General features: G+C 39.3%; 1 protein-coding gene and 1 pseudogene across 4 annotated transcripts in view; both read right to left on the bottom strand.

Annotated features, from left to right (window-relative positions):
- Pou6f2 (POU class 6 homeobox 2) overlaps positions 1-25,407 on the bottom strand; it is a 502,001-nt gene that overhangs the window by 458,367 nt on the left and 18,227 nt on the right. The window lies entirely within an intron of this gene.
- On the bottom strand, positions 14,416-14,631 carry LOC128103994 (small nuclear ribonucleoprotein G-like; annotated as a pseudogene).

Below are 25,407 nucleotides of genomic sequence, written 5' to 3'. Positions count from 1 at the left end.
TTTAAAGAAGGAAATTATTATACATAAGTTCAAGATGTCCTTACTCTTTCCAAGTCTCAATCATTTCTTCACATGTATATCGACAGCCACGTTCTTCATTTAACTTAGTCACTCTACCATTTTCTTCTACTTTTGTCACCATATTAGTGTCATTCAAAAACGGAAATACAATCACAAAAATTCTTTGCCTAAAATTCTTCAAGGATATTCTGTTGAATTTTATAATAAGCTCTGAATTCTTTTTAATAGAAAAAAACAGGACACACAAAGTCCTGCTCTGACCTCCATAAAGGTGTACACACAGGCAGCACTACAGAGAAACGTTCATCTTAACAGGCATCTTCAGAGAATACAATCTAACAGTGACTGAATTCACCTTCTCAGAGGCTCATGGGACTTTAATATTCAGTGTACAAAGAAAGTATCAATGAACATAAAAACAACTACATATATCAACTCATAGTGGAATAAAACTATAAATTCATAGTAAATAAAGAATATCAGAAGGAAATAGAACATGAAAAAATATTAATCAGAAATTTAATGACCATCAATTGAAAAACTTTTTAATTCCAAAATAAAGACAAAATTCTAAGTACGTTTAGGAAAAAGGAAACGTCTGCCACTAGAGTAAAATGCTAAAAATGGTAGGTTTCTATAATTTGATTTTTAAGAACCAGTGTAAAAATGTGTTTAAATATTCCCAAATTTTATTTGTTTAAGAACTTTAAAATACCAACATTTTCAATTACTACCATCTGTCTCCATAAAAAAACAGGAAGGATATGTGAAAATTACAGTACACACACACAGGCACACACACAGACACACACTGTGCTTGAGAGTTCTACATCAACTTGACACAAGCTAAAGTCATCAGAGAGGAGGGAATCTCAATTAAGAAAATGCCTCCAAAGGACTGGGTTGTAGGCAGACCTGTAGGGTATTTTTTAAAAATTAATGTTTGATAGGGGAGGGTCCAGCCCATTGTGAGTAGTACCACCCTTGGGCTGATGGTCCTGGGTTCTATAAAAAAGGAGGCTGAGCCCATGAAAAACAAGCCAATAAGCAGCACTCCTCCATGGCCTCTGCATCAGCTCCTGCCTCCAGGTTCTTGCCCAATTTGAATTCCTGTTCTGACTTCCTTTGATTATGAACAGTGAGGTAGAAGTATATGACAAATAGACCCTTTTCTCTCCAGCATGCTTCTGGTCATGGTGTTTCATTGCAGCAATAGAAACCCTAACTAGGACGCATGCGCGTGCGCGCACACACACACACACACACACACACACACACACACACACACACACACACATACACACATACACATACACACTCACCTTTTAAAATGGGACAAATCAAATACCTTGACTAGCACATTTATAGAGTTTGAGTTACTGAGGAAAGAATAAGACAAGACACATTGTATCCTATGGATATGATGATCCTAGAGCATAAACAATAACTCAAAGAAGAGAAAGGAATCTTAAAATAATGTGGTTGGTTTGGTGAGGGAGATTTGACTGTTTTATCTATAGGATAAGAGCAGGTTGCAATGATAAAAGAAATAAAGGTTTTAAAACATTAAGATGTAATTCTAGACATTTGTAAACTTGATAGAATACTAGATTGAGGAGTGAAGAACCTTTCAGAATCTAGAGAAAAATGAAAGACAGACATTATGAAAACTTTCAATGCAATCAATACAGGAGAACCAATATCCATCTATTAGCAATTCTAGGAGGAAGTCAGTGAGGAACTTATGTGAGCAATTACCAGGGGATGATGGACAAGGTTACCCAGAGCTTAAACAAACCAGCATTCCTTCATACTGATGATTCTATTTGTTGCTAAGCTTAAAAAAAAAAATCAAAACACATCCCTATAAATTTCAGAACACTAAGATTCTGAAGAAGATCCTAAGAGCTTCCAAAGAGATTACATTTATCTCCAAAGGAAGAAAGGCTAAATTGGTTTCAGACATTTCATGAGCAGGGCTAGAGGCCAGAAAACATCAGGGCAATGCCTTCAAAATTCTGAGTGGAATTATTTTGAACCTCAAATTCTAGCTATCAGTCAGGAGTAAAGATAAATTAAAGTCATGTTTAGATGTTAAGGGATTTAAAAACATCTGTTCAGCTCATAAAAGATTACTTTAAAGGTATACCCAAGTGACAGTGGCAAAAACTGAACCCAAGAGTCAGGGGTTACTTCTCTAATATCTGACAAAAGCCAATAAAGAAGAGCTTTCTTCAGCTCACAATTTGAGGGAACAGTATATCATGGTGGGGGCATTGTGGCAGCGGGTGCTTGAGGCAGCTGATCATATTGCATCTACAGTCAGGAGGCATAGAGTGATGAATGCTGCTGCTCAGCTTGTGGTTTCTTTTTTTATTCAGCCTTGGGCCTGCTGCCCAAGAAACAAGAACAGCACTGCCCACATTTTTTGGGTGGGGGAGAAATCTTCCTATATCAATTACCCTATTCTAGACAATCTCACACATGCTTGGCCAGAGAACTATTTCCATGTTGATTCTAAAACCTACGAAGTTGACAATCAAAATTAATTATCACGATGAGATTTAAGAAAGTGTGAGTCAATTTACCCATGAGTTATTGGTCATGGAGACCCCAGAGGCTGTCAAAACAATTCAAGCTATTGCTGTTTTCTCTTGGTTGTTCACTACAACTAAATAGAAGAACCCTGTTGCCAGAGATAACACACTTTGGATGTAAGGCACAGAGAAATGTACTTGGAACTGAGTTGGAAGCTTCCTCCCTAATGACAAATGTTCCTAGTACCAGAAAGTACTATGCTAACTACTTCAGGAGAAAGTCATCAAGGTCTTATCCAGTTATCTACCTTGTGTGTTATAAAACCAACCTGCTAGGCAACATATGCCCACCAATGCAATAGTATTTCACTGTTTTGGATTTAAGAACCCTCCATGGAAAGAAGTACATGTTTGGTACTGTAAACCTAATCAAAAGCCTATGGCTGAAGGGGGTCCCAGGCCCTGGAGGGATCCCATTACTAGTGATTTGCTAAATGGACTTCTAATCAACCCCCTTATTAAAGTTTAAAGCTGCTTTCAGAAAAAAATACTCTTTTTGCAGTGAGTAAGGGTCAATGCAGAGGCTCATATCTGGTTAAGGTGCTGAGAACATGTGACAGTTGAGTACTGAAGCCCTAAATGGGATATTTGTATCATTCTCTTGTGGGACCAAGGGAAGGGGGAAGGAAGAGGGGAAGGAAAGGTTGTAAGAGCTGGAGGAGGAAAGGAGTGTTATGAATATTGTCTTTCTGGATGTGATGCAGCTGTTTCAGTCATGAACAAACAGCAGCTGACTAATTTCACAAGACGTGTGTATACACACACACACACACACACACACACACACACACACACACACACACACGGAGGGGGAGCCACAAAGCAGAAGGAGACTAGTTGAGAAGGAAGGAAGGGGGCAGTAACTGTAAGAGAGGATACAGAAAGGGTAATGGGGGTGATTACAATCACAAAACCTTGTATAAATGAATGATTGGGTTGTTTTGTTTTGTTTGTTTGTTTGTTTGTTTTTGGCAGAGAGTTGCTATTGTTGTTTTGTTTTGTTTTTTATCAAGTAAGGCAGCAGAGTGGAAAGAAATTTCAGGAAGATGATTATGCAGTGATCCTGGAGAGCAGGGCTGTAATAAACATGGATTTACAGAGCCAACCAGGGAGTTTCCAAGACTCTAGAAAATTTTAAGACCTGATACAGAAGTTAAATAATGGGTGGATCTATTATTTAAGCAGTATTAATCAGAGTCATTCTGTACGTCCTATTTCACAAAAAGTATTTTAGAGATTAACCAGATACAAAATGTAATAATGGTGAAAGATGGAGACAGACAACACTCTTAGTCTTGTACCAGTTTCTTGAAACCCCTAGAGACCACCAAGGTGCTGGTTTCCAATGCAAGTACATAAGGGTCCTTTTATTGTCAGGTTCGAACTTGGTCCACTGCACTGCAGATGGAAGGAAATGGGGCAGTCACAGTTGGCCCAGGGGTAGAAAGTTTTTATAGGGAAAAACTGCAAGCCAGGAATTACATGCTTTGGCATTTTGGGATTGGGTAGAAGGGATATGGGGCAAGGTGATTTTTTTGAAACTATTGGTCTAGACTTTGGGCACAAAACCACATTTGAAACTATTGAGTTGGACTTTTGGCATGGAACAACAACTTGATGAGCAGGATTATCTGGGCTGCTCAGCAGGATTATCTAGATATCTTCAAGGGCCATAAACTTCAGACAGAATGTCTGCAGGAGCATACTGTCCTGTATCTGTTTGAGTTGTCATGACACATTCCTGAGGTCCTTCCTGGAACTGAGTACAGCGGGTGGTCTAAGATGGTGGCCATACCCTAAGATGGAGTCTGTATTACCTTCACAATAGGACTATTTGAACTCTGCCTGAAGACATTCTTATTCCAGGATTTAAGAGTTTGGTGAGTCAGTTTCCTTCTCTTGATGAACAAAAAGTCATTTAAGTCCTGTTATTTGCAACTAAAATAGTTCAGACTACGTACACATTTAAAGGACTGGAGAGATCGCTCAATGGTAAACATCACTGCTGCTCTTTCAAAGGATGTGATTTTGGTTCTCAGCACCCTTATGCAGTCACATGCAGCCACTTGTAACTCCAGCTCAAAGATATCCAGTGCCCTCTTCTGGCCTCTGTGTGCACCCACACATGTGGCACAAACTCATACAAACAAATACATGAACACATAAATAAAAATAAACATTTTTTAATTATACATTTAAACAAATCACAAAGACTTCAAAACTAGGTGGGAAGAAAACACAGATGCCTGGTACTCCTTGAATTTTCCATATTGAGTTGAGAATATTAGCATATTAGCCAATTCAGCAAGCCCAAAAAATTAGTGAGAAACAGCTATTGCGGGGGGGGGGAGACAATTACACATTAACACTATACAGATGAATGAGGAAAAAGCCAAAAGAATCACTCAATAAATTTAAAAGAACTAATCTTGGGGAAATCCATTAGAAACACATGCCCCATATCAAAGAATAGGCTTAATTTTAAAAATTAAATGCTATAAGGGAGAATTTGTGCAAATATTTGAAGGGAAGATACTTGGACAGAGAGAGCTGGAACTTCAAAGTCTGAGAGGTGAGAACCTGGTTGGTCTGCAGGACTGCAAGGATCCCAGAGTGCAGCGTGCACACACTGTTGGAAAATGAACTGGCAGGGGGAAAGATCGTGGGCGTCTCTACGTTGCTGTAAAGACATAGACTTTCACTCTGAGTGATTTGGGGGCCACACAGAGGTTTCACACCAGGACTAAAGTAATTTACTTTAGGTTATCCTGCTATAGGAGCCTGAGGCTATTGAAGATTTGGACCCCACCTCCAGTTTCCCTGGTAACACTAGAAATGTAAACATCAGCTTTGTCATTGCTTGGAATTAAGATTACCGCATGAAAAGGGTGAAGGTATCTGGGCTTTGCTCTAAATGCCATCTCTAGCCTTGAGTGGAGACCTGGCATTCCAAGCTACCCTAAAAGAGATGGAAAGGATTATTAACCACTTAAGAAGATAATGTACTTTTCTTCCCAGAAGCCTCTTCTCAACACAGAGTCTCCCTGATGCTTCTATCAAACAGCACTGTGGAGCCCCTACTGTGGAGCCTGCCAGCTTTTCTGAGTCCTCACTCAGTTAGTGTTCAAAAAAGCATAACTTCACTTTTCTTTGTCCCTTTGGGGGATACTGGCTAAGCATGCTTTCCTTGGCATTCTGGGTTTGCCTTTTCAGTCCCTGAAGCCTTCATCTCCTTTTGCCCTATGGCTGCTTGCTAGCCGTCACTGCAAATGGCATGGTATGGCTCGCTCTTTTTATCTCCCTTCTCCCAGCAGCTGCTGTAATTTACAGCTTGCCTGCCCTGTTGTTTTCTCCTAAATTCCAATACAATTGTCCTTGAGCATTTCTAAATTCTTTTGTCAACAGGACTAAGAACCACAAAGGGAACCTCCAATCCTAGTATCACCCTGGCTGCTGTGCTGACGGCAGACCAAGAACAAGAACAGTTATAAAGTGTGTGATTAGCCACATAAACATAACATCAGCAATCAAAGACGGTTCTGACCAAGGTAGGTTGTAATACTGGTATAAAGACATGAGATTACAAACCCCAGGTAGAGTGATTATGAATGGCTGGCAAGTATACACCATTTCATATGCACATGCAAACCAAGTGAACAACTTTTACTGTTTTGTAAAAATTCTAAAGAAAATTCAAGGAGAATTTGAATATAAATCCATGGATTTAATGAGTGTTTGTTGAGTGAGCATGACATCTGTGAGTTAGCCACTAAGCAAGTCGTAGAACAAGAATGGATGAGTTCTTGCCCCAAGGAGCTCATGGTCATGTTAGAAAGGAAAAAGTAACATGGCAAGATGAAACTTGAATAATTGCATAAGCAGAGAGCAGTTATGGCCTATGTCTCTAGCCTTCCTCACCCACATGGAGTTTATGGCATTCAGTGGCTCACTGACATTTCTTAGGTTAAACCCAGACTCTTCAAAAGGTCTCATGATCTGGTTCAATCCTTCCTTAAGGTCTGTTGAGATTAGGTGATACTCCACTCTATGTTTCTCAATATTGTATTTTTTTTAAAGTAGTTTTTCAGGCCATGCCTTGCCCTAGGAGACTCCATTTTACAGGCATTTGATTCTGTTTTAAGGAAGAAGGATGACTATAATCCCTGGGTAGACCTAGAAACTGCACCACATGTCAGGCACTGACTATCTAGCACAGACAGATATATGACTTATTTCTGGGAATAGAAAGTGAACCAATCTCTAAGTTTTTTGGGAGGTTTAAAACTGTTGGGGCATATGCATGTATTAAAATCCTATCTGGAAAACCCAGCCCAAGAATTTATCATACACACTAGATCAAAGAAAAGTGTAACTTCTTCATCTGAACTCACAAAGTGATGAATTTCCAACACTGTGATGGCCCCATAGCAACCTATCATCTGCTATCTGGTGTGTGATCAAGGACCAAGGATTCCCCAACATTCTGCTTGAACTATGCCCATTTTCTGCTCTTGAACCAATTGAGACCTTTCACCTGTAGCATCTCTCTCAATCCAGAAGTTTCACCAGCTGTTTCTATGAGCAGGCCCTTCTTGGCACTGGTCTGGCTCATTTTCTTCTCTATGCAGACTCTATCAGCTTCTGTAGCTTCTTGAACTGTCCTGCAGAATCCTTAACTTTCCTCGTTCTGTAACCCATATAGAAGTAGAGCGATACACAGATACATTTACTGTATGTTATGTGTTGTGGGAGGTAATGTTAGTGGTGTCCTTTGAAATAAAGATCTTACATTTGCCTCTGTTGAGCTACCGAAGTAGGCAGATTTTATGGCAACTGCTGACATCGAAACTGCTGAATCTTGTAATTTTATTGTTATTCAATAAATCTGACATTATGGAAAGGCCCAAGCATGTCCACCTGTTTCTGCCACAGTGTGCTCACAAGGGGCTCCTCTGCTCTCTGTGTGTCTGCCACAGTGTCTATTGGCCTTCCCTAGAGCCTTGTTCTAAATGGATCACGTTCCTTTTAGCCTCAGGAACTGCACACCATTCAGTGGCTAAGAACATGGCCACATCTTGGTCTATGATGGGTATGTGTTAATTAGATGAAATAAGGAAATAGTAACTAAATTGAAATTACTGCCTTTTTACAACATTAATGAATAAGGGTCCTGAGAGGGGAAACTTTCATTTTCAGCACTTAGCACAGTGCCTACCTCATACTAAAGGCAGAACAATTATCTGTTCATTAGTAAATGATGAACTAATAAATGTAATGAAATGAATGGAAGAACAAATGAATAAACAAATTAGTTTTTTTCCTAAACCATCATCTACCTACAAATTAAATCTTTTTCTACTTATATCATGAAAAAAGGCATGAATGTGTAATTATTTTTTTTCCATAGGAGGAAACAAATTCTAAAATATGAAATAATTGAGCATCTATTTAAAAGAATTCTGCCCATAAACAAAACAGAATATTTTGACATGATTTTTGATAATATAATGTTTTATTTAATCCACCAAATAAAATGCTAAATATTCTCAGTGGTCATGTGAACAGAGGCCACAAAGAAGAAACCAATAATTTTTCTCAAATGCCATTCTCTTTCTTTCTTTCTTTCTTTCTTTTCTTTCTTTCACAAGGTCTTCGGAGGCAACTAAATAGAAAAGAAGGATCAACAGCATTTAAGAGAAGGAAGCAACCACTTCATGGAAACAGTTCTGCCTTTGCACATGTTTATTGAACCAGGATTGTGTTTCTACTGCCCAGCAGGGGAAAAGGCCTGGAGAGACTCCAGGTCTGACCAACAGCTACAGAAGAGAATGACCAAAGCTTGAAGACTAACTGAGCAGGTAAGACAGGCACAATACAGCTTGACCTGACTCCTTGAGTCATTAGAACAATGCTTTCTAATATCCAAGCCCACAGAAAAACTTAACATTAGAAGTTGCTAAAGATTCAGTATGTCATAGTTAACTATGGTCACCCTGCTCTGCTAGAGGACCAGAACTTACTTCTCCCACAAATGTGGAAAAATAGGAGAGAAACAGGACAGTTGTTCAACATCACGTCTAAAATTGTAAACCTACTATAAAATTAACTACATCTTATTTTTCAGTGTGTTCACCTTTTTTATACACCCGTGACACCTAGTCACTTGGGAACACACCTTTCCAGCTAGTGGGATGAGAGATCCATCAGCCACTCCCACAGGCCCTTCTGAAGCAGCCACCAGGGGGAAACGTTCATGTGAAGCATCAATGGCCACTAGCAGCAGTGCGTCATGCTTCTCTGAATGTCCTACGGGTTGGCTTTTAAGTAACTGCTTAAAGTCACTCCCAGGAGATGCAGCTAACATCCACCTAGTAAGTCTCTTCTCCCGGCTAGAAAAGACATTACCACCACATCCATATTTGATTTTCTGGAAAATCTGTATTTTCCTGAGTCTCATACCTCGGCACTAATAAATATAATGAAATGAATGGAAGAACAAATGAATAAACAAATTAGTTTTTTCCTAAACCATCATCTACCTACAAATTAAATCTTTTTATTATTAATCATATGGCTTTTCTTTTTGCGACTCATTCTGACTGCTGGGAGGGGGGGGGGGGATCCAGAAATAAAGTAACCTGAGAAGCTGAGTCCATAAATTAAGTGCTGAAAGTCTCTACAAATAGAACTCTTGATAGTACGCTTGAAGCACAAATACTGGTTCTGTAGCACCCAAGGAGTGCATTTTCAAAGTGAATGAAATGATGTTGGGAAGGTGACATTCTAGGATTATTTCCTGTATTTGTTGACTTACAGCAGCCCTAACCACTTAGTAGTTTTAGACAAATGTTGTCGTTGGAATGAAGGGAACCCTAAATATTTGCATAAATAAATTGTAAACAAGTGTTGCCTTTATTTACACCGAAAAGCCCCGTTATCTCTGCAAAATGGTTGATTATATTGGCACTAGGTTCTAAAACTCTGCAACCCAAGATGCTTTGAAACGTAGACCCATTTCAAAAAGAATAAAGCTAATATAAAGAGAAGGATCAGAAAGATAATCTTTCTTCCTGGATCCATCGGCAACGACTGTGGTCCCGTTCACATGTTCTGCACCTCCAACATGGAACACCATCACTCAGTTGAAACGTCTCTCACCGTTTTTGCTCTGTCCTAAGGAAGTCATGAATATTCAAAATGTAACCTTGCTGGAAAACTTTGGAATTTCTCAGTTCAAAAATGGAAATGCATGTGCTAATTAACACTCAAAAATCTAGTCTCTTTTCCCACAAAATTTATGCTTTATGTTATGCTTAAATGAGACATAAGTACAACAACAATTAAAAAAAACATAAAATACCATTTATATGCAATTTACATTTAAACATAAGGTCTAATTGTCAAACAGGTATACAACAATGAAAGTGATGTACACAGAGTAGGTGATATCACACACAGACGGAGCCACACAGAAGTAAGAAAGCCCTTGAGTGCAGGAATAGCTAGACTCCCATCCAAAGAGGATGGGAGCGAAAGGAAGCCCCGCCCTCCAAGAATAGAACCACAGATCTGGCGCTTATGGAAATGTCCTCTTTGTAGGCATTCTGAGATTCCAACAAAACACACCTGAAAAAAGTCATTTCCCAGTTCCTTCTCTCAGCATCTTGTCAGCAAACAGGAAGGGTAACACAGAGGACTAGCCTGAAACTCACAGCCATTCCCCTGCCTCACTCAGCCTTCAAGTGCTGAGATTACAGGGAGAAGCCACAATGCCTGACTCCAACAGTTTATTTGAATGATGACATTGTAAAGATCGCTTAGCTGAACAGAAACTTGCACTCTACCTCTGACCAGCAACCAAATTTCACAGGACCATGTAGCAAATAGATTATTTTTTTGAAAGTATAAAGAGGTGAGTACTCAAAGTTCATCTCCAAATAAAAGCAATTTAGAATGTGCAGCTGTAGTGCGTCACTGATGTAAAATCATGTAGGTCCTTAACTTCCACGCTGTTAAACGGGACTTTCTTTTCCTTATCACTTGTAGTGTAGTACTAAACACTACAAGATGCCAAGTCAATCCTGGCCAGGACCCCCCTTCCTTAACCATGTAGGCAGAAAACTCAATGTCTTAGATTCTACAGTGAATACTATCTTGAGTTTCTGCCAGAAATTAAATGACCATGAACTGGATAGCCGCAGTAATGCCTGTTTCTGAATGTTGAGATCTAATGAGGAGATCTGCCTGTTTCTGAACATGAGCTCATAGAGATCTGATAGCCCCTATAAAAGGTAAAGGCATCATTATGATTTTTTTTTTTTTTTACGAAAGTCACTGCCAATCCAAAGACTATCTTAAAACTCAAAACCAAACCAAAGAGGATTCCATGTCCTTGTGTTTGTCCCCTGACAACATCAGATTATATTCACTTCAGGACTAAAATAATTTAAAAAAACACAAAAAAGAAGAAAGAAAGAAAGAAAGAAAGAAAGAAAGAAAGAAAGAAAGAGAGGGGGAGGGAGGGAGAGAGGGAGGGAGGGAGGGAGGGAGGGAGGGAGGGAGGGAGGGAAAGGGAGGGAGGGAGGAAGGGAGGAAGGAAAGAAGGAAGGAAGGAAGGAAGGAAGGAAGGAAGGAAGGAAGGAAGGAAGGAAGGAAGGAAGGAAGGTAAGCAAGCAAGACTTCACCAGGTGGGTCAAGATAGCACATGCTATTAAGCAACCCATGCAGACACATCACTACTCCCTTTGCCCAAAAGCCTTTCACATAAATGTCCAGCCAGACAAAAGCCTGTGTTTCTGCTGCTTTTGTGTGCTATGGCAGGAAGCAGTTGTCAGCTACAGCTACGTTAGTGAAAAATAACAACTGCAGACGCTGAGACACCCGCCACAATGTTCTTGTGGAAATCAAACTCTGAGAAATTTTTTAAATGTTTTCAACACATCAGCGTGAAGCATCGACCTAGTTGGAATCACTTAGATCTAAAGCAAATGCGCTGATTGTTTTCACAGCAGGCTTTTCTTCTTGGAGCAGAGCAAGAGCAGGCGCTGGCGCGAGGGTTGCATGGAAAGGTTTTCAGCCCCCTGCTTCTGTAGGCTGTCGCCTGTGACAGGATCAATACCAGGGTGAGCAGCACAGGAAGCTGACTGAAGATTATGAAGATGAGGTGAGCTGTGGAATTACCCTACAGGCTCTGCTCTTTCTCTGACCTCGAATCTCATCAACCTCGGACATAGATGGAAAACCACCAGGACAGAGACTGAGAAAGAGAGGAGGACCCGGATGAATGGTATGAGGCAGCAGCATCTGTGCAAAGCCTGGGGGTCATCCGGCTGCCTGTTGTGGTCTCAGAAAAGGACAAACTCTGTGGCAAGGTGAGGTGGCATCATGACCAGCAGGAAGAGTCCCATGCCTCACCAGCAAAGCAGGTACCCAGTAATTGATTGGTAACACCGTATTCAGGAGGTTTTCATTACAATGAATACAATTCCTGTTCTACTTTTGGACCCAGACAGGTAGCATTTCTGTAAATAATCTGCACAAAGTACCATGGAGAGGACGAAATGCACCCTGAAGACCCATCATCTGTCTAATGGGATTCTTGCTGGCCCCATACTACACAGCACAGTTTTCCTTCAGTTAGAGCCCCAGACTGTCCTCTGAGCCGGTCCTAGATCTTGGCAGGAGCCGTGGATCAGGAGAAGCCATTCTTATTCCAAGTGACCAGTACACACACTTGAAGGAACTTCTTTTTCCTATTACTCTGAACTGTTCCAGCCAACTGAGCATACTGGAGATGTGGCTCATAATCAATGAACAGAGTCAGGTCCAAACTAAAATCGCTACACAATCTAACAGTTGAACCTAAAGCCTGAGACGTCTCTGGATTTCTCTAAAGATTGTACAATATACAATGACAATATATAAGAAGCATCCAAGAAATGCAAGGCTATTTTTAAATCTGTTTGCATAAGTCACTGGATGAACAAAGAAGAAAGTATATGCTAGTACTTCTAGGTATTAAATGGACTGTTGTCTACAATCCCTCAAACCTGAAAATTGCCACCACCAAGTTTAACTGTTTATTTCTACACACACACACAAACACACACACTTTTTAAAGATGTATTTATTATTTTTATTTTATGTGTGTTTTGTCTGCTAGTATGTATCTGCACTTCTTTTGTTCCTGGTGCCTGTGGAGGCCAGAAGAGGACTCCAAACCCCATGGAGCTTCAGTTCAGGATGTTGTGAGTTGTCATGTGGGTTCTTGGAACCAAACCTGGACCCTCTGCAGAAACAAGTGCTTTTAACAGCTGAGCCATCTCTCTAGCCCCATATACATCTGTTATTCTAATAATTAGTACCTTACAACATAAAGTAAGTTTCTTGTTTGGGCTAATATTGTACATTATATCACCAGAATATACGCAGCTCATTCAGCTTCTTTGAAAACAATTTTAATGGCTTTTAAATTATGAATTGACTTCATCTATTTCATCAGTCCCCTGTTTAAATATATCAGATGTTTGTTTTTGTGTGTGAACACTAAATACAAAGTCTTTTTTTTCTAGAAGCAGAATTACTAGATCAAAAGCCCAAATGAATTCTTTCTGTGGCAAAAAAAAAGGACCACACTTATTACTGAAATTTTATATTTTAAAAAAGAAAATTTCTCAAAAATCCCACAAGTATGAGATTAATATTGTAGTGTGTTCTTGGTGGATTTATGTGCACACAGATAAAAATATGGATGTGTTTCTCATATTTTATTATTTATAAAACCAAACCAGGTAGTGCATAGTAGGGTATAATCTGCCTTTTTCAGTTAGTAAGTAATTGAGATTCTTTTCATGTTGTCTTCCAAATTCAAAAACGGAGCTGACAAAGCAATGCTGGTTTCCCACAAGAACCCTCCCACAGCTTACAAATGGCAGAATTACCATCAGTCCATTGGCTTCTCTACTGTACCACTCTCTTCCCAGTGTCTGACACTTGCATCTCATCCGTAATGAGCACTTCCTAAGTATATGTTGAGGAGCTTTTGGCAGAAGGAGAAGGAATCATATGATGGGGAAGGGGAGGTGCACATCTGAAAATACTCAAAAAATTTGCCTGATGAGAAAGATAACTTGCAATACTTCAAAGAAAGATAAGCTCAATAATTTACCAAAGCAGCAAGTGAGGATGTTTCTTCCTAATAACTGTGAATCACAGACCTCAAGGCAAAATAAGCACTATGTTATGACACTAGTTTCTTGGTGTTTATATATATATTATAAACTAGATAGTAACCCTCCGGTAGTTGTATAGCTGGTAAAGTTTTTTTTTTTTTTTAACCCCTACCTTAGGTTGTATCTTTCACTCAAACAATCCTGTACTTTGTTGTGGAGCGTTTTAGTATCTTGAGGTCCCATTCATTAACTATTGGTCTTAATGCCTGTGTTGTCAGCATCTTGTTCAGAAAGTCCTTTCCTGTGTCAAATCAGTTTCAGCGTACTCCTACTTTCTCCTTTATCAGATTCAAGGTATCAGGTCTCATGCTGAGGTCTTTGATCAGTTTAAAGTTTTGCTTGGGTGAGAGATAAAGATCTAGTTTCATCTTTCTACATGTAGCTCCCTAGTTTGACAATTACCATTTGTTGAAAATCTTCTCTTCTCTATGTGTCTTTTTTTCCTGAGTATCATAAGTTTATTTAGCAAAAAGTTTCATATGAAAATGCATATGATCCAATTCCACACCGTAGTCAAACAGGTTCTTTGGGGAGGGATGTGGACTCCTCTGCTCGAAAGCCATTGTTCAGACTCTTTCCAAGGATTCTAACATGATGATGCTGTTTCCTCATGTGACCACCATGACAATGTTATTCTGTTGCCCACTGGTTGCCATCTCCACACACTCATCACGCACAAGATTCATAAAGGGATCCAAGCCCTGTAGTATTCCTTGTACATGTCTGCCACCATTTAACTTCGAAGATAACTTCTTCAGTTTGGGAGGGTGGGTCTTGCTCATGGCGACTTCTCAATTGTCTCAGCACAACCTCGATGTATATTGTTAAGCACTTTGTCAAAACTCAGTGGCTAGAGGAGTGCAGACTTATGTGTGCAATTCTATTGCAATGATCAATGTTTCTGTTTTTATGCCAGTACCACACTGATTTCACTATTATATTACTATATTCTATAATATGACTCAACGTGTGGGATGCTGATCCTTCCAACAATTCGCTGTTGTTGTTGTTGTTGTTTTATTTTAGTTTGTTCACTTTTCTTTTTCTTTTTAATTTATGTATTTATTTTGGTTCTCAACTGCTGTTTCCCCTCCCTTCTCTCCTCCAAGCCCCTGCCCCTCCCTTCTGACCCTTCTCCATCCACTCCTCCTCCATTTCTATTCAGAAAAGGGCAAGCCTCTAATGGATATCAACAAAACATGGCATATCAAGTTGCAGTAAGACTAAGCACCTCCTCTTATATTAAGGCTGGGCAAGGCAACCCAGTATGAGGAAGAGGGTCCCAAAAGCCAGTAAAAGAGTCAGAGACAGCCCCTGCTCCCACTGTTAGGAGTCCCACAAGAAGACCTAGTTACACAGTTGTAACATATATGTAGAGGGCCTAAGTCAGTCCCATGCAGGCTCCCTGGTTGTCAGTTCAGTCTCTGAGCCCCTGCGAACCCAGGTTAGTTGATTCTGTGGGTTTTCTTGTGGTGTCCTTGACCTTTCTGTCCCCTACAATTCTTCCTCCCTCTCTTCAGCAGGATTCCCGAGCTTGTCCTAATATTTTAGCTATGGGTCTCTGCATCTGTTTCAATTCAGTTCTTCCAGCAATTTTTTTATTGTCCAGTATTGTTCTGGGTGTTCTGAGTCTTTATTATTTTGATATAAAATTTAGGATTTTTTTTTCTATTTCTGTGAAGAATTGAGTTGAAATTTTGATGCTGATTTTATTGCATTTGATAGATTGCTTTTGGGAGGATGGCTATTTTCACAATATTAGTCCTACCAATCCGTGAGCATGGTAGCCCTCTCCATTTTCTATCTTCTCAATTTCTTTTTTCAGTGTCTTAAAGTGCAAGTCTTTAACTTGTTTGGTTATATTTATTTCAAGCCATTGTATTTGTTTTGAGACTATTGTGAATGTTGTTGTTTCTCTGATTTTGTTCTCCGGTCTTTGTATGTAGGAAGGCTACTAATTTTTATATGTCAAGTTTATATTTTTCTACTTGCTGAATGTGATTATCAACTGTAGGAATTTTCTGGTGGAGTTTTTATGGCCGTTTGTGTACAGAATCATATAATCTGCAAATAAGGATACTTTGACTTCTTCCTTTCCTGTATATATCAACTTTATCTTCTTTACTTGTTTTATTGATTTACCTAAGACTTTGAGTGCTATGTTCAACATCTTTGCCTTATTCTTGATTTTAGTCATGATGCTTTGAAGTTTTCTCTGTTTAGGATGATGTTAACTGCCTTTATTATGTTGAGAAATGTCCCCTGGATCCATAGACTCTCCAGGACAAAGTTGTTTAAAACAAACAACTCGGGGCTGGAGAGATGGCTCAGAGGTTAAGAGCACTGGCTGTTCTTCCAGAGGTCCTGAGTTCAATTCCCAGCAACCACATGGTGGCTCACAACCATCCGTAATGAGATCTGGCGCCCTCTTCTGGCCTGCAAGCCTACATGTAGGCAGAATACTGTATACATAATAAATAAATAAATCTTTAAAAAAAAAAAACAAAAACAAACAACTCATTAAAAAATGGAGCACAGAACTAAACAGATACTCCTCAAAAGATGAAATACAAAAGGCCAAGAAACAATTTTTAAAAGTATTCAATATCCTCAGTAATCAGGAAAATGAAAATTAAAAATATTTTGAGATTTCTTCTTATCACAGTCAGAATAGCTAAGCTTAAGAAAATGACAACAGCCGGGCGGTGGTGGCGCACGCCTTTAATCCCAGCACTCGGGAGGCAGAGCCAGGCGGATCTCTGTGAGTTCGAGGCCAGCCTGGGCTACCAAGTGAGTTCCAGGAAAGGCGCAAAGCTACACAGAGAAACCCTGTCTCGAAAAACCAAAAAAAAAAAAAAAAAAAAAAAAAAAAAAAAAAAAAAAAAAAAAAAGAAAATGACAACAAATACTGGTATGGATGTGGAGAAACACTATCAGTGCTGGTAGGCATGCACACTGGTGCAGCTACTATGGAAATCAATGTGGAAGTTCCTCAAAAAGCTGAAATAGACCCACAATGTGTGATCCAGCTATACCACTCTTGGGCACAAACACAAAAGACCTCATATCTTATTACAGAGATACTTGCTTATCCTGTTCATTGCAGCTCTGATGAAAATAACCTAGATGTCCATCAGATGATGAATGAATAATGAAATGTGGTACATTTATACAATGGAATATCATTCTCTTATAAAAGCAAAATTATGAATTTTCAGATAAATTGATAGAGCAAGGAAAAAAATTATTCTGAGTGAGGTAACTGAGACCCAGAAGGACATAACATTGCAGGATTTTTTCTCATTTGTGGATAAGACTCTTCCGATGTGTTTGTTTCTTTTGCAGTACCCACAGGGGTCATGAAATTAGTAAGAGGCTATAAGTGGGCTTTTACGGGAAAGGGCAGAAAGATTTTTAAATAAAAACAAACATAAGAAATAGGTATCAAAATTCTGGATTTTTACCTAGAAAAGAAAGTAATAGTAAAGCCGGGCGATGGTGGCGCACGCCTTTAATCCCAGCACTCGGGAGGCAGAGCCAGGCGGATCTCTGTGAGTTCGAGGCCAGCCTGGTCTCCAAAGTGAGTTCCAGGAAAGGCGCAAAGCTACACAGAGAAACCCTGTCTCGAAAAACCAAAAAAAAAAAAAAAAAAAAAAAAAAAAAAAAAAAAAAAAAGAAAGTAATAGTAAGCCCTTTGATTTGCATAGTATTGTAACTTACCAAAGAAAATGTGTAAGCTCTAAAATATTGCTTGTTCCTTCACTAGCTGATCACTGTAACTTTTTGTCAGTAGTAAATTATTTAAAGACAAAATAAGATCATTCAACTTAATGCCATTCTATTTGCTATTACACCTAAACTCCTATAATAGAATGTCGCCGGTTGTGGTGGCACACGCCGGTAGGATTTGCTGAAGGAAGATCATGAGTTCGAGGCCAGCCTGGGCTATAATAGAATGTCAAGAAACAACATTTGACACAACACTAATATTTATACCACAAACTAGATTTTTAAAATTATTGTGACTTATAATCACTATCATAAATTTCTACCATCATCATCACTATCATTACCACTGTCATAAACATCCTTGTCATCTCAATACCACCACTGTCACCACTATCATCATTACCACTGTCACCACCATCTTCAGCACAACATCAGCGCCATCACCATCAGCAGCAACATAACATCCTCACACCATCACCACTATCGTCAACATTACTACCACCACCATCATCACCACCATTATCACTATCAACGCTATCATTACCACCATCACCACTATTACCACCTTCATCATCTCACCACTTCCATCAAATCATCATCATAGTCCTAGAACACATTTAATGCAAGAGTTTTCTGCTTGGATATTATAAACAGGATTAAATAAAATCAACCTTATGTTAAGAGGCAGAGCAAGCAAGCGGTTGACAGGAAATAACCATAGAGAGTGAGAGGGAGTCAGGAGGACAGAGAGAGACACACACAGGAAGTAGAAGGGAGGGACATCCGTTGGAGGAGTTTTTGAGAAGGGTAGGAGAAAACGCTTTCTGGGATAATGGCAAAGGAGAAAGCAGCTGGGTATGTTTTTTGCCTCCCTGACCTAGCATGTTTTCACCACCACACCTGGCTCTTGAGTCTTTATTCATAAAATAGAAGGATAAGGAGTTAGTAAAAACAACACTCTGGTAAAGATTTCATGGTAGATGGCATTTCAATGAGGGGTATACATACATACAGGAAAGAAAATCTTGACAAAATATAAATAAGAAGGTGGGAGGAGTCAGCCTTGCTCTTGTATTGTAACGGACTCTCAGGAGAACCAACAATGCTCTCACAATTACTACATTACTTCATTAATCCCTCTGAGAGACACCCAAAGACCTAACATTTTCCACTAAGTTACAACTTCAATGTTCTACTACTTCTGAACATCACAGTACTGAGGACCAAGTTTTCAACTCATGAATCCTTGATAAGCAGATTTACACCCTGTCCAAACAACACACTAACTTTATTTGTGGTTCACTGTTACCTCTCTAGTTGGCAGCATGAACCCAGGAGAGTGGAGCCTAAAAATGAGGTGGGTTAAAATCTCACGCAATAGCCCGCTTTATTCAGAGCATCAGAAAATTTGTTTCCTTGGAATTATCTCGCAAGTTCTCAGATTTCTCCTCACACAGCTTCATTCTTGAATCATGTTCTGACCATTCACTATCTTATAATATTTTTTATTTATTTATTGGCATTTATCAACCTTAAACTTTTCTTTGTTTTTAACTTGCATACAAAGCAGGTTTTCTTGCTTATACTGTAAAATAGCTGAGGGGTTAAAAACTGTCTTAGCTATCATTCCTTCCCTGGTGTGCTGTGTAGTGGCTGGGCAACAGTAGGTCATCAGTCAATGAAAGCTACAACAATAATTAATATCAACTCTAACTCAAAACAAAGAAAGCACCTAAATTACCTGTGATACGAATTATCCTTTTATGTAGTTTGACACACTTTGTGAATCTTTTGCTTTGATACCCATAAAAAGACTGTTTAAACCTGTGTACACATGGGGATCCTAAGGAGAACCTGTAACGAGAGTGACCTAGGCAATGTGAGTCAGAAGTGAAAAAAAAACCTGTCTATTCAAAAACATTTTTCACCTGTCAAAGATGAAATTCATCTACTCAAATTAGCTTTTAAGGCTAACATAGCATAATATCACAAAATCCAATTTAAAACATAAATACAAGATGACAGTTCACATATGAATTCATCTACAGACTGAACAAAGAGTGCTGGACAGCTACATTTCCGTTTGTCAAAGACTGATATGTTAGAAGACAGGAGGAAAAGGAAAGGCTGTATTGTCCATGAGGAGAAATAAGTCACTGCACAGGGGACATGAGACAGAAACAGAAAGATATAGATCCTTCACCCTCAATACCTTCTGGAGACTATGTAATCAAAACTTGAGACTATTTTTATATTTTTACCCTGTTTCAGTAAACATGTTTGAATGAACCAATTTATAACTTAAGAGGAGAAAGAGAAACAGGTCAGAATTGTTCACTCTTCAGTCCAGGGCTGAAAATGCTAAGAAGAAGCTAGCTTCTGGCTTTGAGTTGGGGAACATGGGGGGTGGGGGGTGGGTGGGCTGAGGGAGCAGCAGTTAGGGTGGGAGATATGGAAGAGATGAGACAGCATCTGACAAAGACCTCAGTGGAGGACTTGAAGAGTTTGATGCTAGTTGCTGACGGATAATCAACATGGACAGTGTTGTTCTTGCTTCCCGAGACAGTGCAGGTGATCACAAGATAAAGTAAAAGCCTTGTAAGTAAGTCAGCATTTAACAACAAGGGGCTCTCAATCTAGAAAGGGTTAGACACTTAAAGGATTTCCCCAAGAGACTGTATCAGAAAGTGTCAAGTAGCACAGAAATGCCTGCTGGCTTAAGGCCAATCTTTTTAACCGGCGTGCTTAACCGGCATCCCCAACGTGTGCTGGCTGGAGCTGGGAGAAGAGAAGCACTTGGCTCCACTTCATTCCCCCAACTGTCCCCTCACTCAGGTACCTGGTGCTTTCCTTGACTTTCATTCACAAACTAGATTATAAGAACTAAACGTCTATGTACTTTCTCCGCTTTTCAGAACTCTGGTTTAAGAATATTTCCATTAAGAATAGTGAAGGGAAAGTTTCCATTTACTAATAGTTATAGTGGAGTTAGAGAAATGAAGCAATGACATGTCATCTCGGCTGCACTGGACAAGATGAGAAAATGTGACGAATGCTATTATTCCTACATCTCACATAACCAGACTGACCCAAACGGACACTTCTTTTCAAAATGTGCATAGGAAAGACAGTAGCTCCAATGATCAAAGCTTATACCAAACTGTGGTTTAGAAATACTCTTATCACAGAATTACTCAGAAAAAAGACTATTAAGTCCAGAACTGTCATATAATCAGGACACAGACTTGTAATTGGATGTATCGACCAAACCTGGGGAGGAAGTTAAGCATGTAAAGGCGAATCGTACAGTGTTACCACTGAATAGACCAGAAAGGCTAGTGCTTATTTTAGGTGCAAAAAAGCCATGATTCCCACAACAACAGTAACTTAACTGGTTGAACATATAGTATATTATGACATGAAAGTTGACACCACATACAAAAATACTAAATACTACACACGCCTGAGGGGTTCTCATTACTACCACTGTGGGAGTTGTAAGTTCTGAATGGCGATAAAAATGGAGTCAGAACCAGCTGAACAACCTTGGATCAGGCCTTTATGGAAACCCTGTGCGCTCATGTACTTCACAAATCTTTATTGAGTGCCTAGTATGTGTAAAGCATTGTACTCGAGGCTGTGCAAAATTACGGTACCTGCCTCAAGTAGCTTATAAAAACTATATCCCCTGGGACCTAACCACTGATTTATAACAAATGAGAGACTTCCTCATGCTCTGGCCAGGCAGTCTGTTCCACCTTTCCCAAATGTCACGTGCAGATGCTTATGATGTAGAAATGCTGCCAGAACCCATACCCAACTGCTAAGGCTAACTCTCTATTGCCCACTACTGTGCTACCCATAGTTAATTAAGCTTCATGTGTTAGTCTGTCATTTTTTTTTCGCTTCCTCCCAACCCTTAAAATAGATCTTCATTATTTAAAATTTTCTAAAATTCCCACTGTACTAAAGATACCCTTTAAAATATATCTATCCTGATCTCTACATGTTCAGATCTCCAAAAGGCATACATATACCACATGGCATTTCAACAAGTATCTATCATCTACCTACTTTCCTGCCTGCCTATGTCTAAATGCAAGTAAGTGTCTTAAAAATGGAATCAAATTGAGCATACCAGAAACTCATTTGCACTGGGTACTGGGTGCAACAGTCTGATCATGCTGAGTTGATGAAATCCACTTCAATACACTCTAGCCACTTGCACAAGACAGCTCAAGCTACAATGAACCTGATGGAAGGAAACACAGGAGAAGATTCTCTCCACCAACCCTAACCTTAGGAAGTTTCAAAGTCTAGGAGATGTCACAGGTAATTTATTAACCAAAGTAAAGAGTAGATCAATCCATAACTACATGCAGCATTTATGTAACTGTTGGAAGTTTGAAGGAAAGAGACAAAATAGAATGACAGAATCATTGTAAAAATGGTCATAGAAAACATATATGGACTCATACAGATCATTTCACAAATAATAATTTTATTTCATACAGGTTTTTTTTGAAACTTACAAAGCTCTTGTGTTAGGAATCAACCAGATGCTCAGAGAATGCTCAGAGAATGGAAATTCATTGACCTTGACCAAATCAGTTAAAATATTTCAATTTAAAACAAATGTCTTGAGTTGGGTGTCCTTTACAATTTCTTCTCTAGAAGCATTCTCTAACTACACATGCTTCCAAGAAGCATGACCCTTTCTTGTCTTCTTACACATATCCATCTCTCTATTAGTTCCAAAGCATCTGGAATTTAATTATTCTCAAAGCCTTAAAATTTGCTTAACAAATAATAAATAATTGTTGAATTAATAATATTTTCCCACTATTTGAAAAATATTCATTTTCAGTGGGGCTAGTACATCCAAGGCCACTTATAAACTTTTGCCTAATCCCAGGGGATAGATAAAAACAGAGTATACATAGGTTAAGGTAAAGAGAAAATGAAATAGAAATTTTCAATAACCCAAATTCAAAACTGAAGATGTATGCAAAAAGAGGTATGGCATGCTCTGAGCATTGAAGGGAAGACAGACACATTTGACAGGGCAGGGCAGAACTCTGAAGGAGCTGTTTTTCCATAAAGAGGGACAGCACTTCAGAAGCATAAACAGTGGTGGACACTCAAAGGCATGGAGGGAAGGAATTCCAGTTACTTTCCGAATGTGTTATCGAGTTTAAGGAAAGGATTTAGAGTCTGAAGGAGAGACGAGGGGGAAACATTAACTTGTGGGAGATGGCCAGTTCCTCTCATGATGTCGTCCCTGACTGGGAATCAGGAATTGTGTCAAGTAAATTCTCCAGCATCTTGTTCAACAGGGAATAAAGTCAACAGAGAGCATTGGGGGTCTGGTTCCTTAAAACCTTCAGCCTGGGTCCAGAAGTATTTGTCTGCTCAGCATCTGGGTATTTTGTGTAACAGGGTTTAAAGATAGAAATGTGAAGAGTGCCATTACAGGAAGCATAGGACCTGAAGGCAAGGAGGAGCCCAGGAGAGAGGAAGAAATTCGGAAAGGAATTGGGCCAGCAGAAATGAATAGGGTATTGCAACCCAGGTACATCCCATGAATGCTGTAGAGGCTGGACAGAGAGCTCAATAGTTAAAAATACATACAAATCTTGAGGAGGACCGGAGTTCAGTTCAGCACTCACATTCACTACTGCCTTGTAACTCCAGCTTCAGCGAAGCTGATGCCCTCTTTTGGCCTCCACAGGCATCTGCATACATGTTTGTGTGCACAGAAACACACAGACACAAACAAAATTAAAAACCAAACAATAAATATTTCAAAAATAATTTTAAAAGAAATATGCTTGTTAGGATGAATAAACAGAGACTTGTTGCCCAAGCTCCACCACTTGTTAATACAGAGAGAGATATGCTTGCTACAGTGTTGTTAGAACTCTTAGTGTAAGACAAGTGCATACCATTGTTTGGGTAGAATGTGTTTGCAGGAAAGATGGCTTTAGCACACAATAGGCTGTTATGATGGGAAAGCCAAATACGTAAGTAAAAGTGGTAAATTTAAAAATAATAAAGTCACCAGGGATGATGAGCAAGTGCATCAGGATCATGACGGGGAAACCTGCAGAGACGACCACATCAAACTAGTGGGAACTCATGAAAGTTGCATCAATGGCTGTGGAGCCTGTATGGGACTGGACTAGGCCCTCTATATGGAGAGACAATTGTGTAGCTTGATCTGCTTGGGGGGTCCCCTGGAAGTAGAATCAGAATCTATCCCTGGTGCATGAGGGGGCTTTTTGGCACCCACTACCTATGATGGGACACCTCGCACAGCCTTGAGGCAGGGGGAAAGGCTTGGACTTGCATCTACTGGATGTACCTCCCCATGGGAGGCCTTGCCTTCTTGTGCCCCCTGCCCAGGACTCTTAGATATACTGTGCTTGTCTTAGGTCATCCTTCTTGATTATCTTCCTTACCTGTCATGGAGATATACCTTCCATCAAGCATGCTCTGGCTTAGATTGGAAGCTATCAAGAAGAAAGTTGCACATCTTTGGCTACCAGTTTCTGGCAGGAGGAGGTACTGAGCTTAACTCAGCTCTGACTCAGATCTCTACTATGAGCTTGCAAACATCCACAGCTATCTCCATAACTGCCACACATCCCAGTAAAGGAGAAGAGGATAATAAAGCTGGAATATCCTTTTTGGAATATGTCTGAAGTGACTACAGCAGTCTCAGCTGCACCAAGCCCTTTTCCTGGATCAAAACTTCTAATGGATGATCAATAAAACTTTCAAGAGACTATTTTGATTCCCAGGAGAAAACAGTCATTTCAAATCGTTTCAAAGTATCCACTCAAGTAAACAAAAACCCATGCTAATTATAAAGACACTTTTACAAACTAATTTGATTGTGGGAGGCTTATCCCTTCTAAGAGGCCTATCCATTTCTAAACAGAAACAGAAGGAGTGCAAACTTCTAGGAAGAAGACAGAAAAACTCCCCTAATTATGACACCTTCAGTTAAATTTTCCAGGGACTACTGAGATCATGAAAGTATTCAACTATATCTGAAGTTAAAAGAGTAATAAAAATGTCAAGATGCTTCTTAAAAAAAAGAAAATGGATTGGAGAATAAATATATGGAAAACTGATAGCTGATGATACTGACATTGGTTGGGATACAGAGGATAGGAGAAAACCTGGGTAAAACTGGGGACTGTCTCATTTCTTGAAAGGAGAAAGAAGAAACAGAATTAAAAATGGATGGAAGATTAAAAAAACTCATCTTAGAAAGTTGGGGTTAAGAAAACCAGAACACAGCAGAATGATACATGCTAGTAATCCCAAAAGGCAGGAAACTGAAGAGAAAGAATTGCTATCTTGGGGTCATCTTGAGCTACATAGTGAGACTCTATTTCAAAACAAAAACAGAAATGTAAGCAAGCTACTAGGCAGCTTCAGGAAGCATGGCCAGTGGAGGTGAAATGTACTGAAAAGTGGGCTGACAATGGTTAGCAATAATACATCTTTCAAAATAGGTAAAGGAAAAGACATTGAATGATTTCACAGTAAAGAAATGAAAAATATTTGAGTGTATGGACATGTTAAGTATCTTGATTAGATAGGTATATACAACATTCACATGTAGCAGAATATCACACTATATCCATAAATATGTACAGTTATTATCTCAATTAAAAATAAAAAAACTTCCTTTAAAAGAAGTACATTGAATAATATCCTACAAAAGACAGAAGTAGATGCCCACTTTCTTCTCATTTTCACAAAAACTGTAAATCAAAAGTGAGCAGAAGTGGGTGAGAAGGTTTAAGAAGTGAACA

Source organism: Peromyscus californicus, unplaced genomic scaffold (genome assembly GCF_007827085.1).
Source record: "Peromyscus californicus insignis strain IS unplaced genomic scaffold, ASM782708v3 Scaffold_8__1_contigs__length_139910024, whole genome shotgun sequence".
Lineage (NCBI taxonomy): Eukaryota > Metazoa > Chordata > Mammalia > Rodentia > Cricetidae > Peromyscus > Peromyscus californicus.
Note: the sequence above shows the minus strand (reverse complement) of the source record. Positions and strands in the feature narration are given on the sequence as shown.